A 16,535-nucleotide genomic window follows, 5' to 3' on the forward strand; every position below is an offset into this window, starting at 1 on the left:
GCCCTCCGGGCATTTCCGGCTCTTCCTCAGATCTCCTTCCGGAACACTTGCTCCCACTCTTTAGAGTCCATTGGCTGTTTCTTTGAGGAAGCGGAGCATTTCCTGACGCTGATTGGTTTCCGTCCTTGTCGATGGGTTAGTTACAAACAAGGCGTGCCTGGTTTCCCTGGTTACACTCTGCCGGTAGCCCTGATTGGTCCAGGTCCTAATCCCATCTTCCTTCCCAACTGCGAGTGGTTGAGTCCCTTGGCGGGGCGCGGCGGTGGTAGGTGTCGCGTACTGGATTCCCGAGCTGACGTGGCTTAAATTTGGGAAGGGGGCAGCTGGAACCTCCGGCGGCAGCCTCTTCCAGGTGAGTGAGGGAAGCTCCCCACGTCCTCCCCTCGAGTCCTTTAACAGTCACGCCCGCCACAGGGGCCCCGGGGGCTGCCGAAGCAGCCACACTCGGGTCCCCTCCCTGCCTTTCCTCTCCCAGATTCAGTCCCATCACCCGCCTCCCTTCACCTACCAGGCCTACTTATAGTCGCTCAGACGCCAGCTGGCCCCACCGGAGGGCTCTGGGGTCTCCCTGCGCGGTCCCCGGACACAAGTGCGCGCTCTGTCCCCTCCCCAGTGCGTTTGTCCTCCTGGAGCGACGGAGAAACCCTCTTGGGTCAGTCCTGTCTGCTCGGCGATGTTCCCTGAGTAGCCTGCCTAGGCCGGCCCGGGTACGCAGCAGCTGACGTCCGAGAGAACCTGCCGGGCCCTTGCGCTCAGGCCTTAAACAAACTTAAGTGTCCGGAAGGAGAGGCGGGACCCAAACAAATCAAAAAGGTCTTGAGGGCGGAGATCACAGAAGCATTGGAGACAATAACGCCAAAGAGGGCCTGTCAAATCCTGCTAATGATTTGCTGGAGCGATTCAGAGAGTAGTATGCTCTAAGATCTCATCGACACTGAAATCCCAGGAATCAGAGGTGGGCAGGCTATTAAAGGAAAGGGAACCGTAAAGACAGTTCTGGAGAAAAAATAAATTGATTTGATGAAGTGGAGAATGTTTATTCATATCGGGAGTGGTATGTAGGAGTGTGAAGGAGAGGATGAGCCCCTTGACAAATGAGGAATATATTTGTCTGACTTATTTAAAGAGTTACAGTTGGTTGATGGGGAGGGGACAGTTTGAGAGTGGGACAGAGAGATTTAAAACTATTGGATAAGTACTTTTATATTTGGAGGCAGTTGGAAGCCTTCCAAGCTTTTAAAGATCCTTGTTTTCTGTGCAAGATGACAGTGGAGAACTTATGAAAGGCTGGAGGGCTTTCTAGAAAGTAATTGAATTTTGATGGACAAAATGATTATGAATGGTCAAAATCAGGAAATATGCTGTTGGGAAATGGCAGGATTTGGTCATGAACTAAGTATAGGAAAAAGTTGGAGAGAACTAAAAAACTGCAGACATTGTACAGTGACTGTTCCACAGCTTTTACTTTCATCCTTTAACCATAGACTGGCCATTTAGTGCTTTCCTTTTCACTGTATTAAATTTGAATTAACTACGCCAATAGTTTCCAAACAGTTTTTGCACACCCTATTAGTAAAACATTTTTGAGCAGGTATCTTCCAAATATTGTCTGTTTAATTATGGATAGTGCATGAATAGCACTATAAATACAGGCAAGCCTTGGAGATATTACAAGTTCAGTTCCAGACCACTGCAATGAAGCAAATACTGCAGTAAAGTGAGTCAAATGAATTTTTTGGTTTCCTAGTGTATATGACAGTTTACCCTATACTGTAGTCTATTGCACAGGTATTGCACAGGTAACGGACTGTGTCTGAAAAAAAATACATACCTTAATTAAAAAGTACTTATTGCTTAAAAAAGCTAACCATCATTGGAGCTTTCAGTGAGTTGTCATCACTGATGTCATCATAACAAATATAATAATAATGAAAATGTTTGAAATAATGCGAGAATTACCAAAATGTGACATAGAGAAATGAAGTTAGCAAATGCTGTTGGAAACATGGTGCCAGTAGACTTGCTTGATGAAAGATTGCCACATTCAGTTTGCAAAAAAACACAGAATCTGCAAAGCACAATAAAGTGATGCACAATAAAACGAGGTATCCTGTATTGCAAAATACACAAAACCATATTTAAAAGGGTGAAAAAAAAATTCTTGCCTACTCCTCAAGACACTCCCCAATTTGGAGACCCCATAAAAGTGTTTACTGATTTTTCAGGAAGGCTGTTTGCATCTCTGAGGACTTTTAGACTGGCACACCTCTATTCTTTTTGTTTTGTTTTGGACTTTCACTATTCTGGGATCTAGACTTTCTAAAATTATTATCTTTAGGAGAGAATTCTTTTTTCCCATACTTGACTTTAAACCCCCTCCCTCTTTTTTTCCCCTTTGCACTGGTGAGTTAATTAAAGGGATGTTGAATATACTCTTGTTTATAACAATAATCATTCATAAACTTCCCTAGGTTAACTACTATTGGAAATAAATTATTTGGGATAAATCTCACCACTAATCATTACGTATCCATCTATTGTTAGGAACCACTATATAAAAAGGAGGTTAGGCTCTATAATTATCTTTTTTTAATTAAGCTATTTTAAAATCAGCAACATGTGCTTTTGGTATAATCAAATGCAATACAAAAGGATGTAATATAAAAACAAAAATCTCTCTTCTATCTGCTGAGCTTTTTCTCCCTTCCTTACTTCTCAGAAGTAAATGCTTATTCTTTTATTCTTAAGAAACTTTTTGATCATATTCAAGCACATATATATATGTAATATATATCCCCCTCCTTTTTCTCTCCCACAAGTGTAATCATAATACACATGCTATTCTACACGTTTCTTTTGCCACTTAATACTATGTATTAGGTATTTTTACATATCCATAAGGATAAAATTGCCTCATTCTTTTAAAAGACTATATAGCATCCCCTTGTAGAAATATCACAATTTATTTGTCTAACATCCTCTGTTGATGGACATCAGATTTTCACTTATTAGCCATCACAAACACTGTTGTAGTGAACCTCCATATACATAAGTCCTTGTGTTCTTGTGTGAGCCTGTCTGTGGTATAAACAATATGGAATTCTTTGGGCTATACTACTTTGAGTCATTGCACTGTAGTCTATTTACTACTGAAAAAAAGGTGCTTATAGAACTATAAACACATATATTGGTGCCCTCATGTCTTCAGCCCTGTTTTCAGCCCCAGTGAAGAGTATTGGGTGATGAAATCACACAGAAAATAGATTATCTTTTGTGTATTCACTCCAGCCAAGAAGCTTTGTTGAACTCTGTTACTGGTCAATTACTTAATCTCCCTATGCCTTAGTTTACTCACCTTAAAACTGGGGATACCTCCACCTTGGGGTTGTCTTAATAATAAATGAGTAAAATAATGAGAATAAATAAGTTTTTATATGTAAAGGAATTGGAGCAATACTTAGTATATAATACTGTTATGTAAATAATAGCTACCATTTCTAAGTATATCATTATTTCATTTGTTAAGTGAAATTCGTAAATTTTGTATCATGAAAAATATTTTTTCTTTTCTAATTGTGAAATTATATCATAATACTCCATTTGCCCTTTCTTGGCCATGTAGCACCATTTCCCATTAGCTCCTCAAACTGGTTGAGAATCACTTTGAAATTAAGGAATTAAGGAAAACTACTGAGGGTCAACCAGATAGGCATTAAAGATGTTTGATGGGTGACTGGGAAAGCTCACTATTTTCTGCATTGTTGTTTTTGTGGGAAAATGTGATTTAAATTCCAAAGCAAGTAGATGTACATACAGGCATGCACTATCTTTAATTACTTTATTTTCCTATGTATTTTGTACTAAGTTATCTATGATTAGGGACATGCCTTATCTTTGTGTTTTTTTTGTGGCTCTTTGCATTGTGCTATACACTAAGTAGGTATTTTGAAAATAATTATTTATAGCAGTGACAACTGCAAGAAAGTAAGACTTAATTGTATTCTCAATGCCACTTCAGAATACAGAGTCCTGTGACTGGGTTTGTGAAGGGTGTGGCCAGCATTGAATTTGAGGGGTGGTTTTATTTGCCTAAGTGTTTTATTGAAGCATGATGTTGGCATGAAGCTCTTTTTTTCTTTTTCCCAAGTTGTTACTCATGATTCTGGTGCTTTTTAAAACAATAGCAAAAGCATTGTTTGTCCAACAGTCACACCTATTCCTTATATGAATCTATTACTGTGAGCATGAATATTTTCCCCTTTACTAAGTCTTCTATGTGCATTTGCCCATTTCTGTCCTACAGTGAACCTAACAGAGGGGGAGATCCATCTTTCTGCATCTAGCTTAAGCATGGGTACTTGGTGGCTCTCTTGCCCTCGAGTTCCCAACCTTTGAGCTACCTAAAGCACTTAACTGTGCCTGAGATGCCCTTCTCACTTACATTTCCATATTATTCCTTTCGTGTCAACAGCTATAGATATCATTCTTGAATAATGGAGTCATAATAGTGGGCATTAGAATGCTCCTTCTCAGTCTTCTTCATTTTAAGATGAAAAAATTGTAAAGTTTCCAGCATAACACAGTATCTTTGTGCTGGAACCAGAACTGAAAGCTCAGTTACTCGCTGTGCTCTTTCCACCGTGCCATCTACTCTCTCATAAACCTCTCAGATTATTGATTCCATCTATAAGAAGCTCCTTTTACTTTGGCTTGGTATGGTGTATCCCTGATACTGATCATTCCTTTCCTTAAACATACACATTTTTAAACAGTTACATGAGAAAACTCACCCATTTTCCATTTAAAGAACTTTTTATCTTATTCAGTAATGCTTGTTTAGCTGAGGGACTTTGACATATCTTACTTTCTCTGAGTGTTAGTTTTCCTCATTCATGAAATGCGAATGATGATAATACCTACCTTGCAGATTTTATAGGGATTAGAGAGAAATGTACATAGTGTCTGGTACATACTGCTCAATAACTGTTACCATTGCCATTACGATTATCCTATGTCCATTTGAATGTGTCCTTCAGATACATTAATTTTCAGTAGGTTGCTGATGGAGACATACCCTCTTAGGATGAATCAGAATGTCATGTGTGATAGTGGTGGATGCAGGTGGGGGTTAGTGTTAGTTTTTGTTTGAAAAAACATTCAGGATTTAAATTTTATGTTTGGGAAAAAAGTTTGCAATAGAAATTACATGTCCGTCACAATCTTAGCTAATGGTGATTTACAAACGATCTAGAGCATACCACCTAGTGTGTGTATGTGTGTGCATATGTTTGTGCACACTTGAGTTTCACATTTTAAAGGGCATATGGTTTAAACATGGTTGAGAACATTGTCACAGTGTCTGAAATCTCAGTACTTTTCTGTTTAGTCCTGAATCTGGTAGCAGTAGCAGTGGGATCCAAGTGACTTGGAGCAGAAAGTGTGGGTCCGAACAGCAGGACTATGATAGAAGTGGGTTGAGAGTCGGTTGGGGAATCTGAAGTGAAAGTGATGTAAAATGACCAGTCAGTGAGGTGTATTATATAGGTCAGTCATGTGACAAAGCCAGGGGTAAGTCAAGACACTCCTTTATGAATGGTTCTAGCTGTTAATTGATTAAAAAAATTTTATTGTTAAGTAAAATTCAAGTACAAAAAAATACACCAAAAATGTATAGCTTGATGAGTTATAAGGTGAACATTCTTGTCATAACTACTGGATCAATAAATATTACTTTGCCAGTTATCTAAGATATCCCTCCAGGGGCCCCAACCCAATCAAAGCCCTCTCCTTCCTTTCCAAGTAATCACTTACTTCTGATTTCTTTATGGTTCTATTACCCAAATATAAATCCCCTCACCTCCTTTTAAACTTCCTATGTCTTTTAAGTCTTTTCCTTGCATTTTCTTTGAAGAACTTAGGCCTTTTGACTTGTGGGGTTTTCCACCCTCTAGGAATTTTGTTTTCACGGGGCAGTTTAGCATATTCCTCTGTGCTTTGCATTTCCTGCAAATTGGCAGCTGGATCCAGATGCTTCTAGAACCAGACTGAGGTGCAGTACCTTTGGCAAGACTGTAGGAGGTGGTATATTCTTTCTTCAGGAGATATGTAATGTCTGGTTTTTGCTCTTTTTGATTTCCATTGGCTGTTGATGCTTAATGTCTCCATTCATGAATTCATTAGAAATTGCCAAATTTTAGATATTCCAATTCTACCATTTTGTTTTCATTTCTTAGTTGGAATAATTTGTTTTTAATTTTGTTATCATTAATCTACAATTACATGAAGAACATTATGTTTACTAGGCTCCCCCTTCACCAAGTCCCCCCCACACACTCCATTACAGTCACTGTCCATCAGCGTAGTAAGATGCTGTAGAATCACTACTTGTCTTCTCTGTGTTGCACAGCCCTCCCCATGCCCCCCCCAACATTATACATGCTAACTGTAATGCCCCCTTCTTTTTCCCCACCCTTATCCCTCCCTTCCCACCCATCCTTCCCAGTTCCTTTCTCTTTGGTAACTGTTAGTCCCTTCTTGGGTCCTGTGATTCTGCTGCTGTTTTGTTCCTTCAGTTTTTCTTTGTTCTTATACTCCACATATGAGTGAAATCATTTGATACTTGTCTTTCTCTGCCTGGCATATTTCACTGAGCATAATACCCTCTAGCTCCATCCATGTTGTTGCAAATGATAGGACTTGTTTTCTTCTTATGGCTGAATAATATTCCATTGTGTATATGTACCACATCTTCTTTATCCATTCATCTACTGATGGACAATTAGGTTGCTTCCATTTCTTGGCTGGAATAATTTTATAAGGAAGTGCATCCCCTTATCTACTATTTGCTTCCTGAATGGTAAAGTTCAGATAGAAAAGGCAAGATAAGTCCTGTACTTACCTAGCTTTCTAGATAGATAGTTCAAATGATGGCTAGTTTATTATTATTATTATTATTATTATGAATTTGTGGCTTTAAATATTTTTGGTGGGTTTCAATCCATTGCAATTCATGTTCTTATTAGAAAGTCACTTGTTCCTTTAGCTTGGGCTCCTAGGTCCTTTTGACATGACCAGTCTTTGGTAACTCCTGCTATTTTATATGTCAAGAAGTTTCAGTTTTATTTTGTACATTTCCTATGTCAGAACTGGAATCAGCCATTTCTCTAAGAAGCCTTCCTATTTAAGAAAAAAAATTTTTAATGGGAAATGGTATTTCAAGGCCAATCTAGGCACTAGAGAAGTTCATTGCTTCTTAGTTTGTCATTGCTTTTGAGCCTTTACAGTGAACAGAGCTAGGAAAATATATGTACTAAGGTAAAATACTTTGTAAGTATATATTGATATTTCCAATTCAAATTCAATGTTTTTTTTTTGGTTAAGTATTTATAATTTATTTTATACAATTTTTTATTAAGGTATTATTGATATACATTCTTATGAAGGTTTCACATGAAAAACAATGTGGTTACTACATTCACCCATTACCTAGTCCTCCCCCATACCTCATTGCAGTTATTGTCCATCAGTGTAGTAAGATGCCACAGACTCACTACTTGTCTTCTCTGTGCTACACTGTCTTCCTCACTATCCTACCCACATCATGTGTACTAGTCAGGATACCCCTCAATCCCCTTCTCCCTCCTTCCATACCCACCCTCCCCCACCCTCCTCTTTGGTAACCACTAGTCCCTTCTTGGAGTTTGTGAGTCTACTGCTGTTTTTTCCTTCAGTTATGCTTCATTGTTATACTTCACAAATGGGGGAAATCATTTGGTACTTGTCTTTCTCTGCCTGGCTTATTTCACCGAGCATAATACCCTCCAGCTCCATCCATGCATAGTATTCCATTGTGTGTATGTACTATATCTTCTTTATCCATTCATCTACTGATGGACACTTAGGTTGCTTTCATATCTTGGCTGTTGTAAATAGTGCAGCAGTAAACATAGGATTGCCTTTGTCTTTTTGAATCTGAAAACTTGTATTCTTTAGATAAATTCCTAGGAGTGGAATTCCCCGGGTCAAATGGTATTTCTATTTTTAGTTTTTTGAGGAACCTCCATATTGCCTTCCACAATGGGTGAACTAGCTTACATTCCCACCAGCAGTGTAGGAGAGTTCCCTGTTATCCGCATCCTCATGAGCATTTGTTGTTCTTAGTCTTTTTATACTCGCCATCCTAACTGGTGTGAGGTGATAACTCATTGTGGTTTTTATTTGCATTTCCCTGATAATTAGGGATGTGAGCATCTTTTCATGTGCCTGTTGGCCATCTGAATTTCTTCTTTGGAGAATTGTCTGTTCATATCCTCCGCCCATTTTCTAATTGGGTTATTTGCTTTTTGGTTGTTGAGGCATGTGAGTTCTTTATGTATTTTTTATGTTAACCCCTTGCCAGATAAGTCATTTACAAATATATTCTCCCATACTGTAGGATGCCTTTTTGTTCTGCTTAAGGTATCCTTTGCTGTACAGAAGCTGTTTAGTTTAACGTAGTCCCATGTGTTCATTTTTGCTTTTGTTTCCCTTGCCTGAGGAGATGCGTTCAGGAAGAGGTTGCTCATGTTTATTTTCAGGAGATTTTTGCCTATGTTTTCTTCTAAGAATTTTATGGTTTCATGACTTACATTCAGGTCTTTGATCCATTTTGAGTTTACTTTTGTGTATGGGCTTGGACAGTAAGCCAGTTCATTCTCTTGCATGTAGCTGTCCAGTTTTGCCAACACCAGTTGTTGAAGAGGCTTTCATTTTCCCATTGTATGTCCATGGCTCCTTTATCATATATTAATTGACCATATATGCTTGGGTTTTTTTCTGGGTTCTCTAGTCTGTTCCATTGGTCTATGCGTCTATTCTTGTGCCAGTACTAAATTTTCTTGATTACTGAGACTTTGTAGTAGAGCTTGAAGTCAGAGAGCATAATCCTCCCAGCTTTATTCTTCCTTCTCAGGATTGCTTTGGCTATTCTGGGTCTTTTGTGGTTCCATATGAATTTTAGAACTATTTGTTCTTGTTTGTTGAGAATGCTGTTAGTCTTTTGATAGGGCTTACATTGAATGTGTAGATGATTTTAGGCAGGATGGCCATTTTAACAATGTAATTCTTCCTATCCATGAGCACAGGATGTATTTCCATTTATTGGTATCTTCTTTAATTTCTCTCATGAGTGTCTTGTAGTTTTCAGGGTATAGGTCTTTTACTTCCTTGGTTAGGTTTATTCCTAGGTATTTTATTCTTTTTGATGCAGTTGTGAATGGAATTGTTTTCCTGATTTCTCTCTCTGCTAGTTCATCGTTAGTGTATAGGAATGCAACAGATTTCTGTATTAATTTTGTATCCTGCAAAATTGCTGAATTCAGATATTAGTTCCAGTAGTTTGGGAGTGAATTCTTTAGTGTTTTTTATGTACAATATCATGTCATCTGCAAACAGTGACAGTTTGACTTCTTCCTTACCAATCTGGATGCCTTTTATTTCTTTGTGTTGTCTGATTGCCATGACTAAGACCTCCAGTACTATGTTGTACAGGGAGAGTGGGCATCTTTGTCTTGTTCCCAATCTTAGAGAAAAAGCTTTCAGCTTCTCACTGTTAAGTATTATATTGGCTGTGAGTTTGTCATATATGGCCTTTATTATGTTGAGGTACTTGCCCTCTATACCCATTTTGTTGAGAGTTTTTATCATGAATGAATATTGTATTTTGCTGAATGCTTTTTCAGCATCTATGGAAATGATCATGTGGTTTTTGTCCTTCTTTTTGTTTATGTGGTGGATGATGATGATGGATTTTCAAATGTTGTGCCATCCTTGCATCCCTGGAATAAATCCAACTTGATCACGATGGATGATCTTTTTAATGTATTTTTGAATTCTCTTTGCTAAAATTTTGTTGAGTATTTTTGCATCTATGTTCAGCCAGGATATTGGTCTGTAATTTTCTTTTTTTGTGGTGTCTTTGCCTGGTTTTGGTATTAGAGTGATGCTGGCCTCATAGAATGAGTTTGGAAGTATTCCTTCCTCTTCTACTTTGTTGAAAACTTTAAGGAGGAAAGGTATTAGGTCTTCACTAAATGTTTGATAAAATTCAGCGGTGAAGCCATCTGATCTAGGCGGTTTGTTCTTAGGTAGTTTTTTGATTACCTATTCAATTTTGTTACTGGTAATTGTTTTGATCATATTTTCTGTTTCCTCCTGGTACAGGCTTGAAGGTTTTATTTTTCTAGAACATTGTCCATTTTTTCTAGATTATCTAATTTGTTAGCATATAATTTTTCATCATATTCTCTCATAATTCTTTGTATTTCTGTGATGTCCATGGTGATTTTTCCTTTATCATTTCTGATTCTGTTTATGTGTCTAGACACCCTTTTTTTCTTGATAAATCTTGCTAGAGGTTTATCTATTTTGTTTATTTTCTGAAAGAACCAGCTCTTGCTTTCATCGATTCATTCTATTTTTTTATTCTTCTCAATTTTTTTTGTTTCTGCTCTAATCTTTATTACGTCCCTCTTCCTACTGACTTTGGGCCTCATTTGTTTCTCTTTTTCTAGTTTCATTAATTGTGAGTTCAGGCTATTCATATGGGATTGTTCTTCTTTCCTGAGGTAGGCCTGTATTGCAATATACTTCCCTCATAGCACAGCCTTCGTTGTGTCCCACAGATTTTGCAGTGTTAAATTATTGTTGTCATTTGTCTCCATATATTGCTTGATCTCTGTTTTTATTTGGTCATTGATCCATTGGTTATTTTGGAGTATGTTGTTAAGCCTCCATGTATTTGTGGGCTTTTTCATTTTCTTTGTGTAATTTATTTCTAGTTTCATACCTTTGTGGTCTGAGAAGCTGGTTGGTACAATTTTAATCTTTTTGAATTTACTAAAGCTCTTTTTGTGGCCTAGTATATGATATAATCTTGAAAATGTTCCATGTGCACTTGAGAAGAATGTTTATCCTGCTGCTTTTGAGTGGAGTGTTCTGTAGATGTCCATTGTTCAGTGCCTCTGTGTCCTTACTTATTTTCTGTCTGGTTGATCTGTCCTTTGGAGTGAGTGGTGTGTTGAAGTCTCTTAAAATGAATGCATTGCATTCTATTTCCCCTTTTAATTCAGTTAGTATTTGTTTCACATATGTAGGTGCTCCTGTGTTGGGTCCATAGATATTTATAATGATTACATCCTCTTGTTGGATTGACCCCTTTCTCATTATGTAATGTCCTTCTTTGTCTCGTGATTTTTCTCAGTTTTGAAGTCTATTTTGTATGATACAAGTACTGCAACTCCTGCTTTTTTCTCCCTATTAGTTGCATGAAATATTTTTTTCCATCCCTTTACTTTTAGTCTGTGTATGCCTTTGGGTTTGAAGTGAGTCCCTTGTAGGCAGCATATACATAAGTCTTGTTTTTTTTATGCATTCAGTAACTCTGTGTCTTTTGATTGATGCATTCAGTCCATTTACATTTAGGGTGATTATTGATATGTATGTACTTATTGCCATTGCAGGCTTTAGATTCATGGTTACCAAAAGTTCAAGGGTAACTTCCTTACTATCTAAGAGTCTAACTTATCTCACTTAGTATGCTGTTGTAAATACAATCTAAAGATTTTTTTTTCATTATTTTTCTTCTTCCTCCAGTCTTTACATATTAGGTATTATGTACTCTTTGTCCGCCCCTTGACCGACTTTGTGGGTAACTGGTTTGATTTTGCATCTGCTTAGTAATTAATTCTACTTTCTTTACCGTGGCTTTATTTCCTCTGGTGACAGCTATTTAGTCTTAGGAACACTTCCATCTATAGCAGTACCTCCAAAATATACTGTAGAGATTATTTGTGGGAGGTAAATTCTCTCAGTTTTTGCTTATCTAGGAATTGTGTAATCCCTCCTTCAAATTTAAATGGTAATCTTTCCGAGTAGAGTATTCTTGGTTTGAGGCCCTTCTGCTTCATTGCATTAAGTATATCATGCCACTCCCTTCTGGCCTCTAAGGTTTCTGTTGAGAAATCTGATGATACCCTGATGGGTTTTCCTTTGTTGGTGATCTTTTTTCTCTCTTTGGCTGTATTTAATATTTGCTCCTTATCCTTGATCTTTGCCATTTTAATTGTTATATGTCTTGGTGTTGTCTTCCTTGGGTCCCTTGTGTTGGGAGATCTGTGCACCTCCATGTCCTGAGAGACTTGTGTCCTTCTCCAGATTGGGGAAGTTTTCAAGTTTTCAGCAATTACCTCCTTTAAGACACTCTCTATCCATTTTTCTCTCTCTTGTTCTTCTGGTACCCCTATAATGCGAATATTGTTCCTTTCAGATTGTTTGCACTGTTCACTCAACATTCTTTCATTCCTAGAGATCCTTTTTTCTCTCTGTGCCTCAGCTTCTTTGTATTCCACTTCTCTAATTTCTATTCCATTTACCATCTCCTCTACTGTATCTAATCTGCTTTTAAATCCCTCCATTGTATGTTTCATTTCTGATACTGTATTCCATTATGATTGACTCTTCATCTGAAATTCTTCCCTGAGTTTTTGAATATTTTTCTGTACCTCCATGAGCATGTTTATGATTTTTATTTTGAAATCTCTTTCAGGAAGATTGATGAGTTAAGTTTTACTTGATCCTTTTTCTGGTGTCTGTAGATTTTTGTTTTAACCAGGTTCCTTTGATGTTTCATATTGTATGTGGAATCCTCTAGTGCTTAGAAGCTCTACTGCTTGGAGCTGCTCAGCCCCTGGAATGATGTCAGGCACCGCATAGGAGTGGTACTAATGCCTGGGTGGAGGAAAGAGCTGTTTCCTGCTTCTCGGCTGGTATTCCTATCCACATCCAGAACCAGTGGGCCAAGCACACAAGTGTAAGCCTCTCTGCTTTGTGTTTGTAGCTGCCATAGAGGGGGATTCCCTCTGTCTGGTTTGACACCAGGGCTGTGACTGCTGGTTTGCGAACCAAGTGCTACAGGCTCGCGGGAAGGAAGGCGTAGCAGGGTGTGTATCACAGTGGGGGGCCTTGGAGCTGCTTAGCCAGCCAGGAGGATGGAGCACCTGAAGCTCTTGAAAGTTCTCAACCTGCTGGGCAGTGTGTGCCTTGAAAATTTTGTCCACCTGTCCTTTCTCGTGAGCAGTAAGCTCTGTGCAATCCTTGCCCTTTAGCAGCCCTCTCGTTGTTAGGAAGTCTCTCAGACTGCCTGCCTTTCTTTTGTCACAGAGCAACTGGATGTGGATCCATTTTCCAAATGTGGCTGGAATCTCGGTCTCTCCAGGTATTCCGCCTCTCTTAGCTCTCCAGCTGCTCTAATTTTCAGAGCACCATGCAATGTAGGTTCATACTCCCAGAGCAGATCTCCAGGGCTCCGTGTTCAGCAGTCCTAGGCCTCTACTCCCTCCTGGCTCCATTTCTCTTCCTCCTGCCAGTGAGCTGGGGTTGGAAGGGCTTGGTTCCTGCTGGATCATGGCTTTGGTATGTTACCCTGTTCCGTGAGGTCTGTTCTTTTCTCCAGGTGTATGCAGTCTGGTGCAGCCTTCTTGCCTGCCTTTCAGGATTAGTTGTATTAATTATATTTTCATATTATATGTGGTTTTGGGAGGAGGCGTCTGTCTCACCTCTCACGCCACCATCTTTAATCCCTTAAGTCTCAAATTCAGTAAGTTTTTATTTGGGAGTTCTTAATTTCTTCTGTATTATATCTGTATCTCCTTTTTTCATAGAATTACTATGCCCACAATTAGTATTTACTTTAATTCCACTTGACAAATACAGTAGTCAAGGAATAACAAAACTGATTCAATCATCACAAATTTTGGTTATTGAAAACAATTTTTAAACTTTTTTTTTTGTATATGCTATTGACATCTCCCCAATTTTTGTGTGTTAACCCTATATTTTGTCAGACTATATAATCATTAAACACTATGCTCTCTCCTTTCTTAGTTCTCCAAGTAACTGTATATTTAATGCTTACCTCCAGTCCTCATGATGATGTTCCTTTAGTCATTTTGATTGCCTCAGGCTTTCTTTCTAATACATGCTTTAGGAAGGGCTCATGGGAAAATATTTCATGAATTTTCTCCCACGTTTTTAACATTCTGTCTCTGCTCTTTATATCTGAAGGTCATTTTTTGCAGAAAATAAAATCCTTGGCTCACATTTTCTTTTCCTTGAATATCTCAAATCTGTAACTCTAATTTTTTTCTGGCAAAAGCATTGCTGTTGAAAGTCTTGTGATAGTCTCATTTTCTTTATCTTGGAAGTTACATGATCTTTTGGCTTAAATGTCAAAGGATTATTTTTAAGTCCATGAATTTTGCTAGAATGTCTTGTTGGTAGTTCTGCGTTGATATCCTCAGGTACATGGTGGGCTCTTTTAATATATAACTTCAGATTTAAAAAAACACCAGTTAAGTGTTCTTGGATTTTGATGTTTTTGTTTGTTTTCTACCTTTGCTTTGTTTTTTTTCAGGGAATCCTATTATTTGCATTGCTTATCTTTCATCTGTATTAGTTTCTCTTAACTCCTTTTTTTTATTAACTTGTTTCTTATAAAAGTTTTAAATAAACAAATGACTGGGAATAATTTTAGATTTACTATTGAAAACTTGTACAGTTAGTTCGGAGTTCAGTATACTCCTCACCCAGTATTCCCTAATGTTAGCATGTTACATTGGCAAAGTTCATTTGTCAAAACTAAAAACCAATATATTTATTAATTACTATTAACTAAACACCATTTGTTGTTAGAATTTTACTAGTTTCTCCATCAATGTCTTTTTTTCTTTTCCAAGGTCAAATAATAGGATAACACATTGCATTTAGTTCATTTAATTCTTTTTTAAAAATTGAGGTAATTGTAGAGTCATATGCTGTTGTAATAATACAGAGATCCCTTGTACACTTTGTTTGGTTTTTCTCAGTGGTCTCATTTTATAAAACTTGTGTCATATCACAGCCAGGATACTGACATAATACACCCTCCAGTTGTATTTGTGTGTGTGTGTGTGTGTGTGTGTGTGTGTGTGTGTGTGAAAGTCCTGCATAATTTATTGCCTTTGTAGGTTTCTGTATCTACTACCACAGTTAATATATTGAATAGTTCCAACATTTCCAATTTCAGCCACCTCCCATACTTCTTCCTCCAACCCTTCTCCAAGCACTGGCAACCACTAATCTGTCCTCCATTTTCAAAATTTTGTCATTTCAAAAATATAGAGTTATATAGTTTTTAACTTATGGAATTGGCTTTTTTCATTCAGCATAATTTTCTGCATATTCATCCTAATTGTTGGGTGTATCAACAGTTTGTTCCTTTTTATTTCTGTGTAGTATTCCACAGTATGTATGTACAATAGTTTTAACTATTTGCTTGCTGAAGAACATCTTTGATTCCACTTTTGGGCTCTTAAAACTGAAGCTGCTGTGAAATTCATGTACAAGTTCCTGTACGAATTTAAGTTTTCATTTTTGTGAGCTAAATGCATAGGAGTGAAATTGCTGCATCATAACATAGTTGCAGTTTAATTCATGGTTAATTACTTTTTGATTTTTATAGTTATCCTTCATTTCAACTTTCTTTTTTATCTTTTTTTTTGGTATCATTAATATGCAATCACATGAGCAACATTGTGGTTACTAGACTCCCCCCCATTATCAAGTCCCCACCACATACCCCATTACAGTCACTGTCCATGAGCTTAGTAAGATGCTATAGAGTCACTACTTGTCTTCTCTTTTATACTGCCTTTCCTGTGCCACCCCACCATGTTATATGTGCCAATCCTTTTTTATCTTAAGTCATGATTGGTTAATGATTATTCATTTTCCTCTTCCTTTAGTTAAATTTTCCTTTCTAAAATGATTTAAAAAATTTTTAAGTTGTTTCTGAGTTCCCACTTTATTTCTGGGTTTTCTGTTTTTTGGGGGTGTGGGGGAAGGATTGATAAATTTGTTTATTTTAATTCATTTAAAGTCAAAGAAAACGTGTGTGTGCACAGCAAAGTTTGCATCATAGAAAATGGTGAGAGTACCACCGTTTAATTTTTCTTTTGTAAAAGTATGTCACCTCATACCAGTTAGAATGGCTGCTATCCAGAAGACAAGAAATAGCAAGTGTTATTGAGGATGTGGAGAAATGGGAATCCTCTTACACTGTTGATAGGAATGTAAATTGGCACAACCATTGTGGAAAGCAGTATGGAGGTTCCTCAAAAAGCTAAAAATAGAAATACCATACAACCCAGTAATTCCACTTCTAGGAATTGACTCAAAGAAAACAAAATACTTGATTTGAAAACTTGTGTGCACCCCTATGTTTATTGCCACATTACTTCCAAGTTATGGAAGTAACCAAAGTGTCTGTCAATAGATGAATGGGGAAAGATGTGGTACATATACACAGTGGAATATTATTTACCTATAAAAAGAAATCCTGCCATTTGCAACAGCATGGATGGGTCTAGACAGTATTATGCTTAATGAAATAAGCCAGGTGAAGAAAGACAAATACCATCTGATTTCACTTAGTTGTGGAATATAAAAACAAAGCAAAAAAG

The 16,535-nt window shown here is 37.5% G+C and overlaps 1 protein-coding gene across 12 annotated transcripts in view; it reads left to right on the top strand.

Moving 5' to 3' along the window:
* Positions 1-205: 205 nt before the first annotated feature.
* Positions 206-16,535, top strand: part of GOLGB1 (golgin B1) — a 103,494-nt gene continuing 87,164 nt past the window's right edge. For 7 of the 12 annotated variants that reach the window (XM_017676562.3, XM_017676572.3, XM_017676592.3 and 4 more), the window contains exon 1: positions 208-352. The gene's annotated coding sequence lies outside the window, so the exon portion shown is untranslated. Of the gene's footprint in view, positions 353-613; positions 956-16,535 lie in introns of all 12 variants that reach the window. The other 5 variants (XR_005059909.2, XR_005059910.2, XM_073231558.1 and 2 more) reach the window with 4 other exon arrangements.

The sequence above is a fragment of the Manis javanica genome, chromosome 3 (genome assembly GCF_040802235.1).
Source record: "Manis javanica isolate MJ-LG chromosome 3, MJ_LKY, whole genome shotgun sequence".
Classification (NCBI taxonomy): domain Eukaryota; kingdom Metazoa; phylum Chordata; class Mammalia; order Pholidota; family Manidae; genus Manis; species Manis javanica.